The sequence below is a fragment of the Tamandua tetradactyla genome, chromosome 12 (assembly GCF_023851605.1).
Source record: "Tamandua tetradactyla isolate mTamTet1 chromosome 12, mTamTet1.pri, whole genome shotgun sequence".
NCBI classification, from domain to species: domain Eukaryota; kingdom Metazoa; phylum Chordata; class Mammalia; order Pilosa; family Myrmecophagidae; genus Tamandua; species Tamandua tetradactyla.
The window spans coordinates 13,521,755-13,534,759 of NC_135338.1; the positions used below are offsets into that span (position 1 = coordinate 13,521,755).

At 40.9% G+C, this 13,005-nt stretch overlaps 1 protein-coding gene across 7 annotated transcripts in view; it reads left to right on the plus strand.

Annotated features, from left to right (window-relative positions):
- FERMT2 (FERM domain containing kindlin 2) overlaps positions 1–13,005 on the plus strand; it is a 127,241-nt gene that overhangs the window by 15,005 nt on the left and 99,231 nt on the right. The window lies entirely within an intron of this gene.

Sequence of the window (13,005 nt, forward strand, 5' to 3'; positions counted from 1 at the left end):
TAATCCATATTTTTTTACTCATCTGTCAATATTACAGATAAAAGGAGCATCAGAACAAGGTTTTCACAGTCACATGGTCACATTGTAAAAGCTGTATCATTATACAGTCATCTTCAAGAAACGTGACTACTGGAACACAGCTCTACAGTTTCAGGCACTTCCCTGTACTACACCTTAAACTAAAAAGGGGATATCTGTAAAATGCGTAAGAATAACCTCCAGGATAACTTCTCGACTCTGTTTGGAATCTCTCACCCATTGACACTTTATTTCGTCTCATTTTACTCTTCCCCCCTTCAGTCGATAAGGTTTTCTCAATTTCTTGATGCTGAGTCCCAGCTCATTTTAGGATTTCTGTCCCATGTTGCCAGGGAGGTTTACACCCCAGGGAGTCATGTCTTATGTAGAGAGGGGGAGGGCGTGAGTTTGCTTGCTGTGTTGGCTGAAAGAGGCCACATCTGAGCAACAGAAGAGGTTCTCTGGAGGTGACTCTTAGGCCTAATTTTAAAGTAGGCTTAGTCTGTCCTTTGTGGGGTTAAGTTTCATATGAACAAACCCTAAAAATAAGGGCTCGGCCGTTGATTTGGTTGTCCTCACTGCTTGCACGCATATCAGGAATTCTCCAAATGGGGAAGTTGAATTTTCACCCTTTCTTGCTGTTCTCCCAAGGGGACTTCGCAAATGCTTTTTTTATTTTTTTTTAACTTTTTTATTGTATGATTCAGATTCCTCTTTATGCTTGAATTCTTGATCTCCTTTATATCATTACTATCCCACTTATTTTATTAAGTAGAGTTGTATGAATATCTTTGATTAGTTGTTTCAGTGTCTGTCTTCTCTGGTGTTTTAATTTGGTCATTAAGCAGGGTTATATCTGTTTGCATTGTGATATGCTTAATGATCTTCTGCTGTCTTCGTGGCATGTAAATATCTTGATTGATTTACTTTGGGAGTTGATTTCTTTCAGTAGTCTGAGGCCTTGTGTTTGCATAGCAGGGAGCAGGGCACAGGGTGGGCGCTCAGTGTGGTGATTTGTTTCAGGGCAGCTATAGGTGCAGGTTGGGGATGTTAAGCTGATGCTTGTGAACCTGGGTGCCTAGAGGCCAGGGAGGATGTAGCTGTGCAGGTGCACCAGTCTGGGGGGCGTAACCCTGCTGTGCACTGGTCTAGGGCACGAGACCTTTTGTGCACATGCGTAGAGCTGTGGTAGCAGGTGTCAGCATTACGCCTTCTTCGACTGGGGGCAGATGTGACCTGGCTCTGCAGATCAGCACTTTCTCAGAGCTGGGAAATGTGGCTGAGGGCCGTGTGCATACGTGGTTCTGTGACTACTGTAAAGTGCGGTTCCCAGAACTGACTGGTGTGATTGGAGGCCCATGTGCATGTGTGGGCCTAGGAGTGCTGTAAACTGACGTGTAGAGCTCAGGGGTGCGGAGTGAGGCTGTGTGACACTATGGGCGGGGGGTGGGGGTAGCCTAGGTATGAAAGTTAGTGTTTGCAGCCTTTATGCGCTGGCAGCAGCCTGCAGGGAACAGGGAGGGGGAAGTAATGCACAGGATGGGGTGGAGGATGCCTAGAGTGTGGGGAATGGGAGCGGGTGATGGCGTTTGGGAGGAAGTCGCCGATCACAAGGCTGCGGTGGTCAGGGTAGCATGCCAAGGAACATGGTCTGGCTTACTTCCTAGTCCCGGGCTCCCATCCGTGCCCTCCCGTGGGCTCCACACCTCCCGCACACCTTTCTACCTCTCAGTTCCTCGGCCTCTGCAACCAGGGCTGCCGCATGTGGTGCAGAAGGCTCTCCCAGGTCAGCCGCACTCCGGAATCACCACCTGTCGCCCTCCTGTCCCTCCTCTAACTTTTCCATGGAGCAGGGCTAATCTCAAGCTGCTCTATTCAACCATCTTCTTGGAAGTCTTTTTTATTCAGTGTTCAGCTCAATCTCCTATCTTTCCTTCTGATTTCATTTGTGCCCCCAGCCCTCCTCCCTCTATCATTCTCACATTCAGCTTCATTCAGTGTACTAACGTTATTGTGTTGGCCTACTTTTAAAATTGGTTATTTATTTTTCTTGTTGTTCTGTGAGTTCTTTATATATTCTGGGTGTTAAACCCTTTTCAGATATATGGCATCCAACTATTCTCTCTCTTTCTGAGGTTAGCTTTTCATTTTCTTAATACCCTTGGGTGCAAACTTTCACAAAGTCCAGTTTATCTTTTTTTCTTTTGCTTCTGTGCTTTTGGTGTAATGTCTAAGAATATGTTGCTTAATACAAGATCCTGATGATACTCTTTTTTTTAAACCACAGACTGATATCCTTTATTAACGCTGGTGCAAATATCCTTAACAAAATAATAGTTAACTAAATACAAAAACTTAAAAAGAATATACACCGTGACCTGATGGAGTTTATGCCAGGACTACGAAATTATTCTAACAAGTTGAAATCAGTTAATGTAATATCACAAATTAATGCGCTATAAGACAAACTGCATAATCATCGCTATAGATGCATGTAGAACATTTTAAAAACCCATTATGTGTTCATGGTAAAAAGTCTCAACAAACTAGGAATAGAAGTTTACTCTTTTTTTTACTCTTCTGATTTTAATATTTTTATTGTAAAAGTTAACATGCAAACATTTCTGACGTACAAACATTCCATACATGGTGTACAATCAGTGACTCACAATATCATCACATAGTTGTGTATTCATTACCGTAATCATTTTTTGAACATTTGCATCATTCCAGAAAAAGAAATAAGAAAGATGAAAGAAAAAGCTCATACGTACCATACTCCTTACCCCTCCCTCTCATTGACCACTAGTATTTCAATCTACTCAGTTTATTTTAAGCTTTGTTCCCCCTATTATTTACTTTTTGTCCATATTTTTAGCTTATTTGTCCATACCCTAGATAAAAGAGCATCAGACACAAGGTTTTACAATGACACAGTTGCATGTTAAAAGCTGTATCATTATACAGTCATCTTCAAGAAACAGGGCTACTGGAACACAGCTCTGCAGTTTCAGGTACTTCCCTCCAGCCTCTTCAGTACATCATAAACTAAAACCGTAAAACCTATCTCTGTTTGAGATCTCTCAGCCACTGAAACTTTATTATTTGTCTCTTTCTCTATTCCCCTTTTTAGTGGAGAAGATTATGAGGATATTCTAATGTATTTTCTCTAGGAATTTTATGTTTATCTTTTATATTTAGGTCCTTGATCCATTTAGAGTCAGTTTTTTGTATATAGAGTGAGGTGTAGTTCAGTCAATAGTTTATTGTTCAGCCAGTGAATATCCAGAGGAGAAAAAAAAAACTTTTGCTAGTGGAACACTAGGGGTGATTGTGAGTGATGTCACTCTCATTTCTACCCCTTGATTCCTGTACCCATGAACCCTGGCTGTGGCGAAGATCCTGAAGGAAAGTATATACAGCCTCCTGAAAACATTGTCCTGGCCCTGTATGGTATTTTGCACCCCATTGGCAGCGTAATTGAGTTTTCTAAAAGCCATTCCACCGTTCAATCACTCCATTTACTTCAGTATAGTGGGGAAACATGGTGAGACAGTGAATTTCACTACCATTGGTGCATTGACACCTTTCATTTGTTGAGAAATGAGTTCCTTGGTCAGTGTCACACCATGTGGAATACCATGATCATGGATAAGGCATTCTGTAAGTCCATGGTTTTGGCAGAAATATTTTGTGCTTGGAAGGCAAATCTGTATCTAGAGCGCCTACTCCAGTAAGAAGTATATAGTGTTTCTTCCATGATGGAGGCTGTCTAGTGTAATCAACCTGCTGCCTAGTATCTGGCTGGTCACTTCCAGGAATGGTGTCATAGGGGGCCCAAATGTTGTTCTGTGCTGTGGACAGATGGGACATTCAGCAGTGGCTGTAGCCAGGTCAGACTTTGTGGGTATAATAAGTCCATGTTACTTAGGCCATGTTCAACCTCCGTCCCTACTCCCATGACCTCTCTGTTCATCGGCCGATGGAGCAGTGACAGGGGTGGCTGGCAATAGAGATTGATTGGTAGCCATAGAATGAATTATCCTGTCTGCTTTGTTTTCTTCACCCTCGAGTGAGCATTCACATGGGATGCAAATATCTTTGTGGGGTTCTTTGCCCATTCAGAAAGTTTATCCACATATCTTTCCCCCAAGACCTCCTTGTCACCAGTTTTCTTATCATATTCCTTCCATGTCCCTGACCATCCAACCACACCCTTGGCGCACAGCCTTTGAATCAATATGTAAATGAATGTCTGGCCATTTCTTCTTCCAAATGAACATCCAGGTGTACTGCTCAGGTTTTGTCCATGGGGAGGGTTTTCCTTCACCACTGGTCTTTAGAGATATCCTAGAATGGAGCTACAGAGCTGAAGTTGTCCAGCTTTGGGCGATGCTTGCATATCATGCAAAACTGCTTGTAAAAAGGTCCTGGGTTTTCTCTTCATCAGTCAGTTTATTGTTGGGAACTCCCCATGGGACCATAGCTATGGCCTGGGAAAGAGGAGGCAATGTGGCAGGAGTGGGGGCCATGGGCATTTGGACCACTTTCTCATGTAATTTGCCTTTGCCTTTAAGGCCTGCTGCAGCCCAGTCTCATATATACCACTTCCATTTGATCATAGAGATCTGCTTTTCACACCCAACTTTATGGTTTGGTGCATCAGACAACATCTAGTACATGATGGGCAAGTGAGTACACCTGGCATTTTGATGACCCATGATTGAGTGTTCAGTCTCTACTAAGACCCAGTAATAGTACAAAAACTGTTTCTCGAAAGGATAGTAGTTATCCATAGAGGATTGAGGGCTTTGCTCAAATTCTAAGATTTAGCACTGTGCTTCTCTTATGGGGGCCTGCCAAAGGCTCCAAACAGCATCTGTATCTGCCACTGCTACTTCAAGTACTTTACCTACTGGGTCATATAGCCCAATTGGCAGAGCAGCTTGCATGGCATACTGGATCTGTTACAGAGCTTTCTGTTCTTCTGGTCCCCTCTCAAAAACTAGCAACTTTTTGGGTAACTCAATAAATGGACCCAGAGTACTACACCCAAATGAGAAATATGGTACCTCCAGAATCCAGAGACGTTACCTAGGCATTGCATCTCTTTTTTGGTTCTAAGAGCAACCAGATGGAACAGCGTATCCTTAACCTTGAAAGGGCTGTTCTAGTGTACTAACTGCCAGAATGCATATACCAGAAACTGAATGGCTTTTAAAAAGGGGAATTTAATAAGTTGCTAATTTACAGTTCTAAGGCTGAGAAAATGTCCCAGTTACATCAAATGTATAGAAATGTCTAATCTAAGGCATCCAGGGACAGATACCTTGGTTCAACAAAGCCAGTGATGTTCAGTGTTTCTCTCTCAGCTGGAAGGGTACATGGCGAACATGGTGGCATCTGCTGGCTTTCTCGTGACTCTACAAAAAGGGGCTCTCCAAAATGTTCACTCTTTTAAAGGATTAATGGGTGGAGTCACAATTCCATGGAAGCTTTCTGATCAAATGCTCCCGCCCAGCAATATTGAAGGAGGATTAAAGGACATGGCTTTTCTGGGGTCCACCACAGATTCAAACTGGCACAGGGGCTATCTCAGCATGCCCCACACCATTGAATGTCTAGAAGTTTCACTGAGGTGGGAGGTCCTTAAATTTTTGTTGAATTTATTTCCCACATGCAGATGTCTTACCAAAAAGTCTAGAGTGGCTGCTACTTCTTGCTCACTAGTTCCAGTCAGCATGATGATGTTAATGTAATACACTAGGGCGATGTCTTATGAGTGGGAAAGTAAATCAAGGTCCCTGCTTCCTAAATTATCCCATAGGACTAGGGAGTTGATGTACCTACCCCTAGGGTAGGAGTGTGAATGGTGAATGTATATTGCTGGCTTTACCAGCTGAAAACAAAACTGTTTCTGGTTGTCTTGACTAACAGATATTGAGAAAAAAGTCTTTGCCAGCTCATTTACCATGCACTTACCATGTACTAGGGGGTGTGTTAACCATATACCAGGGGATGTGTTAATTTGCTCAGGTGCTGATACCACGTCCAGAATACCAGCTGCAATTGAAGTCGGCATCTGGTTAAGTTTAAAATAATATACCATCATCTTCCAAGATCCATCTGTTGTCTACACAGGCCAAATAGGAAAGTTGAATGGAAGTGTGGTGAGAATAACCACCACTGCATTCTTCAGGTCCTTGATGGGTGGCACGAATCGCCGTAATCCCTTCAGGAATGTGATATTGCTTTTGGTGTTCTGTTTTGCTAGGTAGAGGCAGTTCTAGTGGTATCCACTTGGTCATTCCTACTACTCACTGCACAAGTCAGGGAACCAGTGTAGGGATTTGGCTAGTTGCCAAGTATGCCTATCCCAACTATGCATTCCGGAGCTCGGGAGTTAAGCACAGTGTGGGTTTGGGGACCCACTGAAACGGATTTGAGCTAAAATTCCATTTGTTGCCTGACCTTCATAAGTCTTACTCTGTTGAGCTATTGTGATGTTTTGGATCTCCTTGAATTAGTGTCACTTGAGAGCCAGCCTCCAGTAGTCCCTGAAATGTTTGATCATTTCTTTTTCCCCCACGCACAGTCAGCCTGGTAAAAGGTTGTAAGTCCTTGTGGGGAAGGCTGGGAGAAAGAGTAACAATATAATTTTGGGCGCTAGCAGAGTCCTTCCCCCGTGGCTGCAGCTTTCCCTTCATTCAGGAGGTTCCGGGTCTGTCAACTCTCTCAGGTCTGGCAGTTGAGAGGCCACTGCTCTTTATTTCTGTGATTCAGTTAGACTTGTTTACTTGACCTAGAACTTTTCCACTGAAGCAGATCAGGAAGAATTTAGTAGATCTCCCGTCTGTTTCAAACACTTCTAGGTATCCCGTGATCAACTAGTCAATGCTGTAGGTCTCTGCAAGTCAGACTCTTCTGACTGTTATGGTAACCACACCTGCCTTGTCTTTGGTGATTAGCTACCACCACAGGACTCTTGCCGACCTGGGGTGCAGTCATCCCCATTGCATTTAAGGAACTCACATCACCCACAGTAATATCTGACTACAGAGATGTGTGACCACAGAGCACGTCAGGGATGCTGGGACTCTTTTTACACATTTATTCCTCACGGTTGTGAAAGATATGTTCCCTGGATACTGCTAGGATGGGTGAGTGGTCCTTATATGATAAATCCACTAATATTTTAATCTTCTAAGCCTCTGGACACCTTCTATATTATACCAAGGCAGTTGTGGCATTTCATCTTAATTTAGCGTAGGGCCTCATTTTGGTCCACGTTTCAGTCAACCATCCAAACAGTTAGAGCTTCCAGCCCCTTGAGCTATAACATTGAATCCAAAGTCTCTGCTAATGGGTCCACATCAGTAAATTCAGCATGATCCAATTTTATGGTCCTTCCACCATCCCACATCTTTAATATCCATTACCACACACTTTACCCTGATTTCTGTCTACATAAATTAGAAAAATCGTGCATCACAGTTCTTTCAGAGTGTAGCATACCTCCTACTGGCTCACACTTTTTACCTCATCTTTTGGGGTCTTCTGGGACTTGAGTCTATTATAGGTTTGAAAGCAAAGAGGGATAGCAGAGGTGGGTACTGGAATGTCTTGCGAGTCAGATACCTCAAGGGAATCCACTATAGATTTGTCTTGTAAAACAGTATTAATCTCATTTTAGGGAGGTGGAAGAGTTGCTTCCTCAGGGGAGCCAATTGCAGGTTTATACTGCCAACCAGGCTTAATCTCAGAGAGGAATGTATGAACTGCTTCCACCGGGGAAGTCATTACACATTTATATGCAAAGACTCAGCAGAATTTAGGGTGTAGTGAATGTCCCCAGTTACATCATAATCTGCCCATATGTCCCATTCCAAATGTTAGGATCCTGTTGCTTCTCAATCAGTGCCCTCCCTTTAACAGCAGATAACTTGTGTGGGTTGGGAATTCAATTTGTATTGTAATTCAGCTACCTATGTCATTTGCTTTTCAGAAATCTCAGTTCTTTTACAGAGATAAAGAATTTCTTTCAGGGCATGTATGTCATTCGTGCAACACTTGAATGGGAAACTTGAAGCCTGAGCTCATCCTTTTCTTTTACAGCTTTAACAGAGTCTTTAAGAACAACCAACAAACGTCATTATAATCATGAGGTTGACAAAAATTTGTTTAGGTATCAAGTACACAGTCATCCAACCCATTAAATAGGGCTGCTGGTGGTGATATATTGCATTTCAGTATTGTAAAATCTTGCCATGGATTGTCAGTGCTTACTTTATCATTGGAAATAGAGCTAATAGTGCCTGTAAATCTAATCAGATTAAGTAATCAAGTCCACAAACTCCAGACCAATTCAGAAATGTCATTCTTATGATTCTGTTTCTCAGGAATTGCTCCTGGTACCAAAATCTACTAATCAGGGATCTCCAGAGCAACAGAACCAGTTGTATATATGTAGTTATATTTATGTATATAAGTTTCATTATAAGAAATTGCTCATATAGCCATGGGGGCTGGCAAGTGTCAACTCCATAGGGCAGGCCACAAGCTGGAAACTAGTCAGGGTGATGCCAAAGCCTTTAGTCCTGATTCCCCAGGAGAAGCTGCTTAGTGATGTATAAATAGTGTCAGGATAGGGAAATGGGATGGTTTGATTGGCATTTCACTATAATCCTGTGTTCTAGTTTGTAAGCTATCAGAATGCAATATACCAAAAATAGAATGGCTTTTAAAAATGGGAATTTATTAAATTGCAAGTTTACAGTTCTAAGGCCATGAAAGTGACCAAATTAAGGCAAGGCTATAGCAATGTTCAAATTAAGGCATCCAGGAAAAGTTACCTTGGTTCAAGAAGGTCAGTAATATTCAGGATTTCTCTCTCAGCTGGGAGTGCACGTGGCAGTGTTTACTAGCTTTCACTCCTTGTATCATAATGCATCCTTGGGGGGCATTTTCGTTCTACTCCTAAGGTCTCTGGCTGTGTTGGTTCTGTTAGCTCTGGTGGCTCTAAAGCTCTTTCCAAAATGGTTCCCTCTTCAAGGGCTCCAGTAAGTAACCTCCACCTTAAATGCTTGGAGACACATTTCCATGTGTCTAATTTTCATTAGACGGGAAACCGTCTAATCAAAAGTTACCACCTACAATTGGGTGGGTCACATCTCCATGGAAATAGTCAAAAAGATACCACCCAGCAATATTGAAAAAGGATTAAAAGACACGGTTTTCTGGGGTACACCACAGATTTCACTGGCACACTCTGGGAGACCCTAATTAAATAGCCTCCCTCAACTGTAGCAGTGACAGGATTGCTCTGTGTCTGGGAAGCAGCGTTTATTTACCTTGGGAAGAGGTGGGTGAATATAAATTTAGTCTGTGACACCATTATTTCATGCTGACTCTCTGCATTCTATCGACATATTTAGCTTTCTATGAGAATTGGATTCTAGTCTCAACCTTCCCAGTGAGGAATCCTAGGGCAAGTCACTGCATCCACTGGACTGGGCTCCTTTATACACAGAAAGAAATTTAGATTGGGTTGATTTCTAAGGACCTTTTCAGTTCCTAATTTACCTGAGCCTTAACGCATCCCTATGATACTGACAGGGAAATGTAAAAACTAAGCATGTTGCCAAAAAGATCAGGTGATATCAGCCTTACACAGTTTGTTGGAACTCCCACCAGAGTTTTACTCTCTGCTGAAGTTCACTTCCTTTCAGATTACTTGGAGCTCTGAGGTAAGAAGGGAAGGAGGAAATGCATTCCCCACGTGAAGTATATCTCATTTCTGTCTTCATTGCTCATTAGTCCTGAAGCAAGACCTGGTACTTCTAGGCTTTCCTTAATGAAATGATTTCCTTACCTCTCTGTAGATATCCAGTCTTTCTTGTTTCTCACTCCTAAATAACTATTTCCTAAAAAATATACAGGATAATTATCAGGATCTTACTTTGAAATGTAAACACACCGTACATTGGTCCTTTGTCCTCTGGGCACCTCAAAATCCACCTGTCCAAACCTTCGCTTCTCAATAACTTTATCTTGGTTAATGGAATATTATGTAAGAAAGCCACCTTTGAAGTCACACTGATCTGGATTTAAATCCTGACTTCTGTATATATTAGCTTTGTGACCATGGCCAAGTTATGCAACTTCTCTCTCCTTTGGTTTTCTTACCTATAAAATGAAAATTATAATTATATTTACCAGTTAGGTCTTTGTGAGAATTAAATATGTAAGGTGCTTGGTATATACTAAAAGCTCAGTAAACACATCTCAGTGCTGTTACCGTCGTCATCCATTTAATTCTCACACTAGGAACTTCTAGCTCTCCTTTTCAATTTCTAGTTTTACACTTATGTGCCATCAGTACCATTAAGAGCCTCAGTTCTAACTTAGATATGTTCCTCATATTTGGCTCCTTTTCTTCAGCTTCTTTCAGGCACTCTTCATTGCTCCCCAAGACACTGCAGCAAGTTTCTTGCTGCTAGGCTCTTCCCTTTCTAATTCATTCTCCATAATTACATCATAATTACTTTCATAAAGCAATCTGATTGAGACTCTATAGGACAGTTTCTCTTTTTTTTATTTTAATGCAATTTTATTGATATATATTCACATACATGTAATCAACCAAAGTGCACAATCACCGATTCGCAGTATCATCATATAGCTGAGCATTCAACGCAATCGACTTTTTTCTTCTTTTTTGTAAAAAATAACATATATACAAAACAGTAAATTTCAAAGCGCATTACAACAGTTAGTTGTAGAACAGATTTCAGAGTTTGGTATGGGTTACAATTCCACAGTTTTAGGTTTTTACTACTAGGACAGATGGGTTGTAAAACAGTTGTCGGACAGTTTCTCTTAGCACATACTGAAACTTTCATATCGTTTAAGTCCTAGTTTTAAATGGCACCTTCTTCACAACCTGATTAAATCTTTCACAGTTAAAGTTGACTCCGAGTTATATAGCACATTTTACTTGTCTATATTTATTCTTTCATTTTTATAATAGCGCATCCTATATCCTTGTCTATATTTATCTTTATATAGTGCATTTTACTTGTCTGTATCCTTCTTTTTGACTGTAAGTGCCTCTAGGGTAGAAATGATTACTTATTAATTTATATATCCCTGGGGCCTAGCTTAATGTCTGGCATATGATAGTTACTTGGAGAATCTTTATTAATTCATTTATTGATTATATACCTGAAGAGCCATATACTTCATCTATTTTGCCTCCTCGTTCCTGGGTTGAAGGTCTCAGTGACTTAAGAGATCACACGACAGGGCGCGTCCTGAAAGAAAAGGAAGATGACTTCAAATGAGGTGTTGCTAGTGGAGATTTTTGGAAGTACATTGTTAGGGTTTGCTGTTAGATGTGGGGGGTGAAGGAAAAAGAAAAACCCTTGGCTTCTGGATCTGAGTCGAGGGATGGTGCTGTTTTATGTTTAATTATTTGGCTTGAGCATGTGAATTGGTGGTTGGTACTAGTCAGTAACAGCATAGATGGGAGAAAATTGGATTCCGTTTTGGATATTAAGTTTGAGAGGCCTTTGAGACGTCAGGTGGAGATGTGGTAAAGGCACGAGGGGCATGCAAGCTGGTGCCCTGAGCAGAGGTTGAGCTGGAGATACAAATAAGGAGGGCAAGTGCAGAGGTGCTGTTTGAAGCCGTGGTGATGGATGAGCTCACCTGGGGAGACCTATAAGGAGAGAGGTGCACAGTCCTGAGAAGGTGGGAGGGGCAGCAGAGCATAGGATCCAAAAACAAGAAACCAGCAGAAAGTGTTACAGTATTAGCAAAATACAAGTAGATAATTTTGCTAAAAAATAAGGCATGTGCCCAGAAAGTTCCTCTGTATCTACAAGTCCAAATGAAATGTGGCCTTACCAAATATATTAATAGAATATAAATTTTGCTTCTGGTTTGTGGAAGTTGTGAGAATGCTGAACAAATTTTTACCTTTCCTTCCTGGATCTGTTCTAAATATGCAAATTAGAAATTTAAATAAATAAGCCGCTTCAGAGTAACATCTTGTTTCCTCTTTATTATAGATGTGCTAATAAACATGACCTGATTGTTTTTAAAATGTGGGTACTTAAGATCGGAAAGAATAAGTTATTTGATTAACTTGATATTTAGCATTTTTCTAGATATTTAAAATAATTTCATTGAAGTATTTGAATAATGAAAGTAAATAATTACATTTTAGAAGCCCATATCAAAATTAGTCATTAGGAATTGGTGGTTCTGTTGGGAAGAGGGTAAATAGGATCTTTTCAATAGTGTATCCCTTTCTCTGGGCTCATATTGTTTAGAGAGTAACCTAGTGGTCTTTTGATAAAGAGGATCATAATATTTTCTTTTTAGCAAAAAGCTTTTAAAATGTTTTATTTCTTTGATTTTCTTCTGTGACTCATGGAGTAGGTAAAAGCTATATTACCAAAAGCTATTTGGTTGAATAAGCAATATTTGTATACTTGCCTCCCAATTATAGTACCCCAAGTTCCTTAAAATGTATAGATGCTCCTTTGTAGAATAAATATACAACTACTTCCTGCATTTGAAGAGCATCCGGTTACAGTCAAGGGAGATTTTTGTTATTGGCAATTTTAAATTATGGGATTTGATATGGAGGTATTATTAGATTCAAAATATCACATAGTATAATGCAAAGCCAGTACTAAAGAAAGGTCTAATTTTCTAGAAGGTAGAAAAACACTGCCTTGAATATTTAGAAGAGCTCAGTCAGGTGTCTAAAAAGTTTTAGGGTAATGCTGTGACACTGTGCTGAAGGGCAGCCAAATTAAACAGTGATAATTATAAATGTGTTTAAGCTTTATGGGATCATTCCCATCACTGTTTGAATAACGCTGTAATAGCTTTCCTTCCTCAAACAAAACTAAAAATACTCCTTGATCTGCCCTTCCCTTTCTGTCCATCTGCTGTCCTTTGTAGCATAATACACAG